The 9,935-nt window shown below is 45.8% G+C and overlaps 1 non-coding gene across 1 annotated transcript; it reads left to right on the top strand.

Annotated features, from left to right (window-relative positions):
* Window positions 1-8,048: 8,048 nt before the first annotated feature.
* On the top strand, window positions 8,049-8,156 carry LOC122903793. The gene has a single exon (XR_006384021.1). It is a non-coding gene; the product is annotated as a U6 spliceosomal RNA (small nuclear RNA).
* The last annotated feature ends 1,779 nt before the right edge of the window (window positions 8,157-9,935 follow it).

Here is a 9,935-nt window from a genome sequence, read left to right as displayed (position 1 = left end):
TCTGTTCTCAGAAGGGCACAGCTAGGCAAACATCATCTTGCTCTTGTTTCCTCCCATTTATGGTCCTGAGCAAGGACCTCAGCTTTCACATGAGCCTCTCCCAAAGATGAGGAATTGGGTACAGAGCCCCTCAGTTTCCTCCCCCATCTTCAGGTTTTATACACAGGTGAAATCCTGCCCACCAAATCAGGGCAACTTTGGGGTTTGTATATTTCAGTGGATTGCTAACTCTGTACAGTGCTCTTTGGGCTCCGGAGACTATTGGTGGGTGTGATGGCTGTGGCCCCACTCTCTCGGGGCTGACATTCTAGTGGAGGAGACAACAAAGGTAACACATGAATAATGCAGAAAAGCCACTTTTCACTACATCTTGAAGCCTCACTTGGCTAGCAGCAGGGAAGAGCAGGGGACCCATCCTTCGATCCTTCTGTGCTCTACCTTATGAACAGCCATACAGCTCTAATTGGAGTGGGGAGATTTCTCTTTGGTAGTGTATATTTTTTCTGCGTCTTGTCCAATCTGTGGAGGAGTATGTTCCTCTCTCTTAAAAGACCCACAGAGGCCCTGGGATTAGTGATTTCACAGAAGGAAAGCCTAGATTTTAGGGATGTAGCAAAGTATTGTGGACAGAGCACATGAATTAGGGGTTAGATGCGGGGCTCAATGCCAGGACCTGGAGATCATGACCTGAGCTGAAAGCAGAGGCTTACCCCTCTGAGCCACCTAGGCACCCCATTTCGACATTTTTAAAAAATCAGGTGAATGACTTATCTGTACAAAAAAAAAAAAAAGAGTCAAAAATGCACACGGAGCACCTACTAAGTGCCAGGTACTGAGTGCGGTGCTGGGGACAGAGCTCTAAATAAGACAGACCTGATTTCTGCCTCCAGGTAGCAATACTTGGGGGCAGTGGTCCCTACGCTGGCTGCCACCAGAGGAGCCTGGGAAGCTTTTAAAAAATACTCGTGTCCAGCTCCCACTCCCAGAGACTCCGACTGTAATTACCCCGGTGTGGAAAGAGGCATACGTACTTCTAAAAGATCCCAGGGGATTTTGGTGTGATGCCAGGGCTAAAAATAACTGGTCTAGTAAATGGGAACAGATTAAAATAATCAGCATCTGCCTTCAGCTCAGGTCACGATCCCTGCGTCCTGGGATCGAGTCCTGCACTGGGCTCTCTGTGTAGCAGAGAGTCTGCTTCTCTCTCTCTCCTGCTCTGTCCCCCAGCTTGTGCTCTCCCTCTCTCTCTCTCTCTCTCTGTCAAATAAATAAAAAAATAAAATCTTTTTAAAAAATAAATAATCAAATAACTAGTTGGCTGCGCTAAGCACACCACAGGAAAAACATATAGATTTCTTATATTTTCAATATATAGGAAGGCAAAGCTTTTCTTAGTAACTGAACTTAGTAACTCTCTTTAGTAGGAGAGTAACTCTCTCCTACTAAGAAGCCTAAGAGTCACTGTATCCTCCTTTTCATTTTGGCAGCTGGGAAGCTCTGCCAAATTTGAAGCTCAACTGGATTAAGTCCCTAACGTCAGAGTGCCTACACATGGGTCGTCCTTTCTCTGAACTGAATTTCTGCCTGCCCTTATTTTTTTGGTGACCTTGAATCTCCATTTCTATTTTGTCATTGGTTCATGGTTTGTGTTCTTAGAGGGTGGTTCTAATCTTTTATGATGTGGAGGATCTAAACTACCAATAATAACAACAACAGCAATAATAAAACGCTTTCTGTTTATCTCCTTGGCACTTTACTGTGCTCCAAACACTGAGACAGGCATTTATAATGTTTTCTCTCCAGGCATTTTTAAAAAAAACTCACTGGAGAGGTATCATTAAGCTCATTTTACAGATGATAAACTGAGACTCAGATTAATGGCTCGTCTGGAGTCACACAGCAATAAGTAGCAAGGCTGGTGTATCATTTTCCTACCGCTGCTAACAGGTTACCACAAGTTTAGCGACTTAAGACAATACAGATTTATCTTACAGTTCTGAAGGTCAGGTATCCAAATGGGTCATCAGGTTGCATTTATTCTGAAGGCCTTAAGGGAGCACCCTCTTCCAGCTTCTAGAGGCTGCCTGCCTTCTTGGGCTCAGGACTTCCCGTCTCTCCCGCCTCTGCTCCCACTGTCAGATCTACCACTAACTCCGACCTTCCTGCCTCCCTTATGATTATATCCCGCATCAGGCTTTCTGCTCAGTGGGGAGCCTGCTTCTCCCTCTTTCTGCCTGCTGCCTCTCTGCCTACTTGTGATCTCTGTTTGTCAAATAAATAAATAAAATCTTAAAAAATATATATACTTGGAATGTCTTCTTCCTTACCTAGCCTCTGTCTCCAAGTTTTCACTTCTCCCTAGCCCCCCAGTAGAGATTATCATTGTTAGACTATTTTTCCAGGATACCTTTAGGCAAAAATAAGTAAAACTGAGTGTGTGTGTGTGTGTGTGTGTGTGTGTGTGTGTATTTATGTAATGTTAGTTGAATTGTTGTTCCCATTCTTTGCTGTTCTCTAGTGATATTATATATCCACATCCCTGCCATGACCTCATGGTGGATAGACCGTACTTCTTCACCCCTTGACTTTGAACTTGGCCATGTGACTTGTTTCGTCCAGTGAGATCTTAGCTGACAAGACGGGAGAATCTTGAAAAGGTTTTGTGGCATTACTCTTCCTCCCTCATGCTCTGTGAACCACTGTGAGAGGAACATGTCAGGGTTACCTCTTGTCCCCTTCAGCCTGACCCTCAAACGAGGAATGAGGAACAGAGTCCACAAGACCTGAAGCTTGCAGCTGGGAGCAGAGCCACCCTGCTGAGCCCAGTTGAGATCAACAGAACTGCAAATCTGAGAGCAAGAGAGCGAACGATTCCTCTTTAAACTTTTGGGGTGCCTTGCCAGACAGCATTAGTGTTGGCATATGATATCCAAGCTCCTCTCTGCTTTATTATTTGCCACTCTATCATGGAGATCTTTCTACATCAGTGATTAGAGAGATACCACATTCTTTAAAGAAAAAAAATCCAAATAGCATGCTGTTGCTTAGATATATTCTTATTTAGCTAAAGCATCTAGATTGTTCCCAATATTTTGCTCTTAGAATTTTGCAGGGAATAACGTTGTATATACATCATTTTGCACAGTCCAAACATCTCTGTAGGATAAATTCCCAGAGGGGAAATTGCTGTGTCAAAGAATATCCGCTTTCATAATTTTGATAGATATCGTCCAATTATGCACCATAGGAACAGTCCTACCAGAAATGCTTGAGAATACCTATTTCCCCACAACCTTGCCAACAAAATGTGTTATTAACCTTTTGGATTTTTGCCAATCTGATGGGGGAAAATCGTTTCTCAATGTAGCTTTAATAAGCATTTCTCTCTCTTTCTCTCTCTCTCTCTCTTTTTTTTTTGAGTGAAATTGAGTGTCTTTTCAAATGCTTTAGAGTCATTTGTGTTTTTTTCTATGAACTGTGTATTCATTACCTTTTAACCATTTTTCTGTTAAATTGTCTTTTTTTCATACCGATTCCCTCAATACATATTTGCTGAATAAATGAATGAATAAACTAAGGGGAATTTAAATAGGGAGGACCAGATACCATGGCTCCACATCCCACATGAAACCCAGCAGAAGCAAGAATAAACTTGGCATGGTAGAGATGGTTCACTGTGTCCTTTGATAAAAAGCCCAGGATCTCACATTTAAATGCCACTCCTGATGGACAGCTCGGCAAGAGGCTGAGGTAGCGAGGTCGAGGTTGAAGGAAGCAGCCTTCTGGAGCCAAGAGCTGAGAATATCCAGAGGGCTATGGCAGCCGTTAGCAGGACAACCAGTGGGAGTGGACCAGGGTGGGGTCGTATGCTCCCCGGACCCAGAAGACCTTCCTCGTTCTCTGAGACAGGTGGTTGGGAGTGGATCTTGGCTTTAGACATGAGACAAGCAGGTGGCAGGGGGCCATCCTGGCATCACTCTGTACGGAGGCAAATCTGGATGGAAGGTGTAGCAGCCAGTGGACATGCCTTCCAGGACCAGCGCCCTTGCTTTGCTTTCTGGCCAGAGTGGGCTTAGCAGCAGTTTGTGATGTTCCCATGGCCTGGGAGACACTGGCTCTTGCCACCAGCCTTGCTATTGTCATTCCTGCTACTGCTCTAGGCAGCTGCTCTGGTCCCTTATATTTCTTACGCCCACTGAGGCATGAGGCATTGTGAAGTCTAGCTCAGAAGTCCAGCAGACTGCTCTGCTTTCTGGGGAACTCTAGCTAAGACAGAAAACAGAGTCATTTCCACCCAGGGGTCATTTGGAATACCTGGATCCTAAAAGCAAAACAGCTTGTGGTACAACTGCCTGGAAAGTTTAAAAGAAAAATTCTACTAGTCATTGAGCTCATAGTAGGTGCTAACTCTGTGCTCAAAGTTTCACCTGTGTTCTGTCACATAATTTCTACTCTATCCCTATATCTACTATATCTACTATATATAATTTCTACTGTATCTACTATATATAATTTCTACTATATCCGTGAACTATCATGGCTGCCATTTTGCCAATAAAGGAACTGAGACTTTGGATGTTTACATTAGTGGGTGATGGAGCCGGCTCTCTCTCTCTCTCTCTTTTTTTTTTTTAAGATTTTATTTATTTATTTGTCAGAGAGAGTGAGCACAGGCAGACAGAGTGGCAGGCAGAGGCAGAGGGAGAAGCATGCTCTTTGCTGAGCAGGGAGCCCAATGTGGGACTCGATCCCAGCACGCTGGGATCATGACCTGAGCCGAAGGCAGTCGCTTAACCAACTGAGCCACCCAGGCGTCCTGATGGAGTGGGGTCTTAACAGCATTCTGCTTGCTCCTCCCCAAACCAGTACTTATGGGATTCAAGTCACACAGCATGTTGAAATGCATTTGAAAAAAATGCCTTAATAGAGGAAGTCCCATAAATGTATCTAGCTGACTCTTTATAGACTCACTTTTCTGTCTCATGGAAGTAAGAAGTTATTAACAACAATACATAGTTTATTTTTTTAAAGAGCTTATTTATTTATTTGAGAGGGAGGGAGATCACGAGCAGGGCAAGGGGAAGGATAGAGGGAGAAGCAGACCTCCACTGAGCAGGGAGCAACATGGGACTCGATCCCGGGATTCTGGGATCATGACCTGAGCCGAGGGCCAATACTTAACCAACTGAACCACCAAGGCGCCCCAACAATACATACGTCACAGATGGGCACCACTCTCTGCTTGCCAAGTTCTTCCATATTTGACCTTCCCTACCAGTCATGGGCAAATACCACTTATGAACAGCAGGAACCGAAGCCCAGAGAGGCTGGAGGCTTGTCAAAAACCACTCGGCTTGTGGCCACTGGAAAAAGGCTTGAGTGTTTGGTGACCCCATTGATCTAGAGCTTACCTTGCCTCCCATCGAGCATGGATATGAGATTCTTGCTGCTGGCTTGGAAATTGTTTCAGAAACATGCAATAGCGAATTTTTTTTTTAAAAGCGAAAGAGTAAAAGATAAGTTAAAGACTTATTTTTGCCTTCTTTCTTTCTTTTTCTTTTTCTTTTTTTCTTTCTTTTTTTTTTTTAATACAAAATGTATGTCTTTTCCATTCTCCAGAATTTGTGTGTGTGTGTGTGTGTGTGTGTGTGTGTGCGCGTGTCCCCCTTTAGAGTTATTCTATGACTATCCTAGTGTGCCTGTCTATACAGGACACCATATAAAGCACTTAGATGTCAGCTCCCTGTGCTTGGAGATGGTTTCGGCTCAGTCTGTGTCCGCTGCATCTCTCGTTAGAGTAGGGCTTGTTGCACAGTGTGGGTGGACCCTAAGTCTACCACAATCCTCCACTGAGAGCAGTTGGCTTGTTGTCTGCCTCCTGTTATGCATTTGTAATTAGAGAGTATGGCTTGATGGATGAGAAGATGGGAAAGTGAAGGACTTGTCCAAGGTCAGGCAGCTTTTGGTGGCAAAGCTGAGATCTGAACGTAGATAGGTCTCCTGATCCTGGTCCACCTTGTTCATGGTTCCTCCGTAATGTTGCAGGGCTTTGGGAAAGGAGGCATGGCACTAAGCCCTCCAGACCAGTTGCGGGGAGGGGATGGGTGCACACCCGCCCCCCTGCTTCTGGGTGTTGTCTCACTTGCCCATTCTCTTAACTCGCTAGCAGGCTCACAGTCACCAGTGACCTTCCTCAGTGCCCCCTCTGCTCCGCACCATCACAGTAGCTCAGCAAGCTCCAGGATACCTCCCTCCCATGACAGGTAAGTCATTGATCAGCCCTGAGAGCCAGCTGAGAGCAGGATTTATTTAAAGAAGCACGTTTCCAGGTGCTGAGTCACGTTGGGCTGGACCAGCAGGTTCAAGTCCAGGCAGCGTGGAAGCTCATGGCACAGCAGCCACTGCAGCCTGGCTCGGACTCGGACAGCCTCTGCATGGAGGCTGAGCCGAAAGGCCGCATTTAATGAGATGAAACATGGCATCTTGAGCACCCCTGTCAGTTTCTAGATTTTAAAGACAGGTTATTCTCATTGCCTCCGCGCTGACCATGGCTCTATTATAACGGTGATCAGTCAGCCAAAATTGCTGTCACAGAGACCCAGATTTACATCTTTGCTCTGCTGCTTATTAGCTGTGTGACCTTGGGTAAGCTGAATAGCCTCTCTGAGCCTCAGTGTCGTCCTTTGTGAAATGGGATTAACAGCTATCTTGCAGGGCAGAGGGGAGAGATAAATACAGCAATAGGTAGGAATCTGATATAGCACCTAGTATGTAGTAAGCATTCAACAACTGATACCAAATTAAATTAGATTAAATTAGATTGCATGAAATTCAATAAAATATGAATTCAAGCACCGTGCTAGGCAGGGTATTGCACAAGGCAATACGATGCTGGATGCCATGAAAGTTGTTTAAAGATATAAACTAGTGAAGTTATAATTACGTAAACAGGTCTGAACTTTGTGACATTCATATAGTTACTGAGAATCTGGTTCAGGCAAGGCCCTGACTGAGGGTCTGGGGATGCACCAATGTCTGTGACCTCAAGCAACTCACTGTCTGACTGGAATGACATGCAAACGTATAGTTACATCATAATGGGAAAATTTCTCGAATATGTTTAAAGTGATGTGGGAATCCATGTCAAGGAGCAGCTGATTCTGCCTGGAACACGTGGGAAAGGTTTCTTTTTTAAAAAATATTTTAAAAGATTTTATTTTTTTATTTGACAGAGAGAGAGAGAAAGAGAGAGAGCGAGCACACAAGTAGATGGAGAAGCAAGCAGAGAGAGAGAGGGAGAAGCAGGGCTCCCCACGGAGCAGGGAGCCCGATGCAGGCCTTGATCCTAGGACCCCGGGATCATGACCTGAGCTGAAAACAGATGCTTTACTGACTGAGCCATCCAGGTGCCCCCATAGGAGAGGCTTCTGATAGGAGAAGAAGATGGCACATGCCTGGCCTGTATGACTTCACGCTTCATCCCACGGTAGCTGTCGGTCATCAGGAGGCCCTGAGCACAGAGTGGACCCTCCGGATCCTTCTCAACACAGTGCTCTCGACAGCCATTAGCAGTCAGTCAGTCAATACAGATATAGATGCCACCTGCCATTCACCAGTTACAGGGTATTGGGGGGCACCAAAAGGTGTCTAGCCACAGGATCCAGAAAATTAGGTCTCCAGTCTCATGGAAGAGAGCTTATCTGGGGAGAGGGATGAGCCAGTTGGGAATCTGGTTGTGGCTTGGACACTTATGTGCCACGTGATCTCTCTGAACCTGGTTTTCTCCAAGTGGCTCTGGTACTTGGAGCTCTAAGACAAGAGAGGAGGTTCCGGCGTGGGTGTTTGAGAAAGGCTTACCACAAGAGACAGGATTTCTGGGGGCTTTCAAAGTGGGCATAATTTGCATCAACAGAGGGTTAATGTGGGTGTGTACACACGTGCGTGTGCTAGCATGTACGGGCACATTCTGGGTATGAGGGAATGTGGTGGGTAGGCAATGGGTGGGCTTTAGAATCTACTCCCGTCTACCTTCTTCAGAATAAAAAGCAGTGCTCGCTTCGGCAGCACATATACTAAAATTGGAACGATACAGAGAAGATTAGCATGGCCCCTGCGCAAGGATGACAGAATAAAAAGCAGATATACCCTCTGCGGTCTCCTGAGGTGGGACATCAAGTTCTCATGCCTTCCAGGAGGCAGTCACAGTCATGGAAAAAGTGGTATCATGGGGGGAAGACAGGGGCTCGTGCGAGAGGTAGGGTCAGGGACAGTGTGCTACTCCTTCTCCTTGCATTTTAAGTTCCATGGCCTTTGAGAAGGGTTCCACATGTCTTGTGTTCTCAGCAGAGCTTGGTAGCCCCAGAGCCCACGGGGACCTCCACTGGTGGGTAGAATGGCTGGTTGACATGCAGACCATGACCCACAGCCAGGCCCCTCCCTAGGGCCATCTTCCAAAATGAGACCTGGGGCAGAGCCATTTATAGCTTGGTTATAGACTCATTCTTGACCTTCTGACTTCCTTTCCCGTTTACTTTTCTCATCTTACCTGTAACTGTAAGTCAAACGACCACTCAGCAAAATGGTTCAAGTATGTGGTCTCAGCAGTTACGCTGCTGGGGTTCAAGTTCTACCTCTGCCACTTCCAAACTGTGTGGCTTTAGGCAAGTGCCTCAACCTCTCAGAGCCTTAGTTTCATCATCAGTAAAACAGGGGGACATTCACAGCACCATCTTCATAGAGTGGTGTGTGAATTCCATGAAAAAAAGTCTAGGTAAACACAGTGCCATATATGCCACATTGTAAATACTCAATAAATATTCACTATTATTACATTAGCAGTTACAGTCTTACCCCTGTGGCCTCCTCTTCCCCCGGCTGGGCGGAAAGCCCCCTAAGGGAAGGAATGGTCTCTTCTGTACTTGCCACAAGACTGCACACAATACTGAGGTGCGTAGAACTCTTGCTGATTATTTAAGAGTAGAAAGTTGTAGACTTTCTGGACTCTGTTCACAGGAGTTCACAGGAACCCTCTACTGAGGGTTCAAGGCTCTTTAGGTCCACACTGACCTTTCCAGATTCACTTTCTTCCCTGTTCTTTTTACACATTTCTACCCTCCAGGCACATCCAACTCTCCTGCTTCTCCTTGCAAGCCCTACTTCCTCTTTCTGCATCTTATCAGTCAAGGCCTTTTTAATTGCAAGTGACAGAAACCCAACACAGAAAGGCTGAAGTGAAAATAACACTTTTTATTTGTTCAAATAACTGAATAGATTTTGGCCTCAGGAATGGCTGGATCCTGGAACTTAAAGGATACCATCAGGGCTTTCTTTTTTTCTCAGATCACCTTCCCTTGGTGTTGGCTTCATTCTTCAGTATATTCATTCTGGCTAGTGACAAGATGTCCACCCGCAGTCCAGGCTCATCCCCACGCATGGTAACAAGACCAAGAGATAGAGAACTCTTTCTCACGAAGGGTCCTGGGTGGGCGCAGGATTGTTTCTCATTGGATCAGTCTGGTCACGTGCCCTTGCTCCCATGCTGATTGGCCAGATTTGGGTCATGTGCTCGTCCCGTGGGAAACAAGCGGGACTGAGAGTGGATTAAAGGTCTTCCCCCAAGGAATGTTGGATAGGAAGCAGATAAAAACAACAGATGTCTCCCCCGCATGACAGACCCTTCTCATCCTTCTAGATGAAGTGTGAATGTCATCTCAGTGAAGCAATTCCAGATCTATGGCTAAACTTCCATGTTGAGTCATATGTCATCTACACTCTAAGTCCACAATTAATACAATTACAAATAACGCTGTCGGGGCACCTGAGTGGCTGGGTTGGTTAAGCAACTGCCTTCAGCTCAGGTCATGATTCCAGGGTCCTGGTATTAACCCCAGCATCTCCCTCTCCCACTCTCCTGCTTGTGTCCCACCCCCCCTCTC

Source organism: Neovison vison, chromosome 3 (genome assembly GCF_020171115.1).
Source record: "Neovison vison isolate M4711 chromosome 3, ASM_NN_V1, whole genome shotgun sequence".
Taxonomy (NCBI): domain Eukaryota; kingdom Metazoa; phylum Chordata; class Mammalia; order Carnivora; family Mustelidae; genus Neogale; species Neogale vison.
Note: the sequence above shows the minus strand (reverse complement) of the source record. Positions and strands in the feature narration are given on the sequence as shown.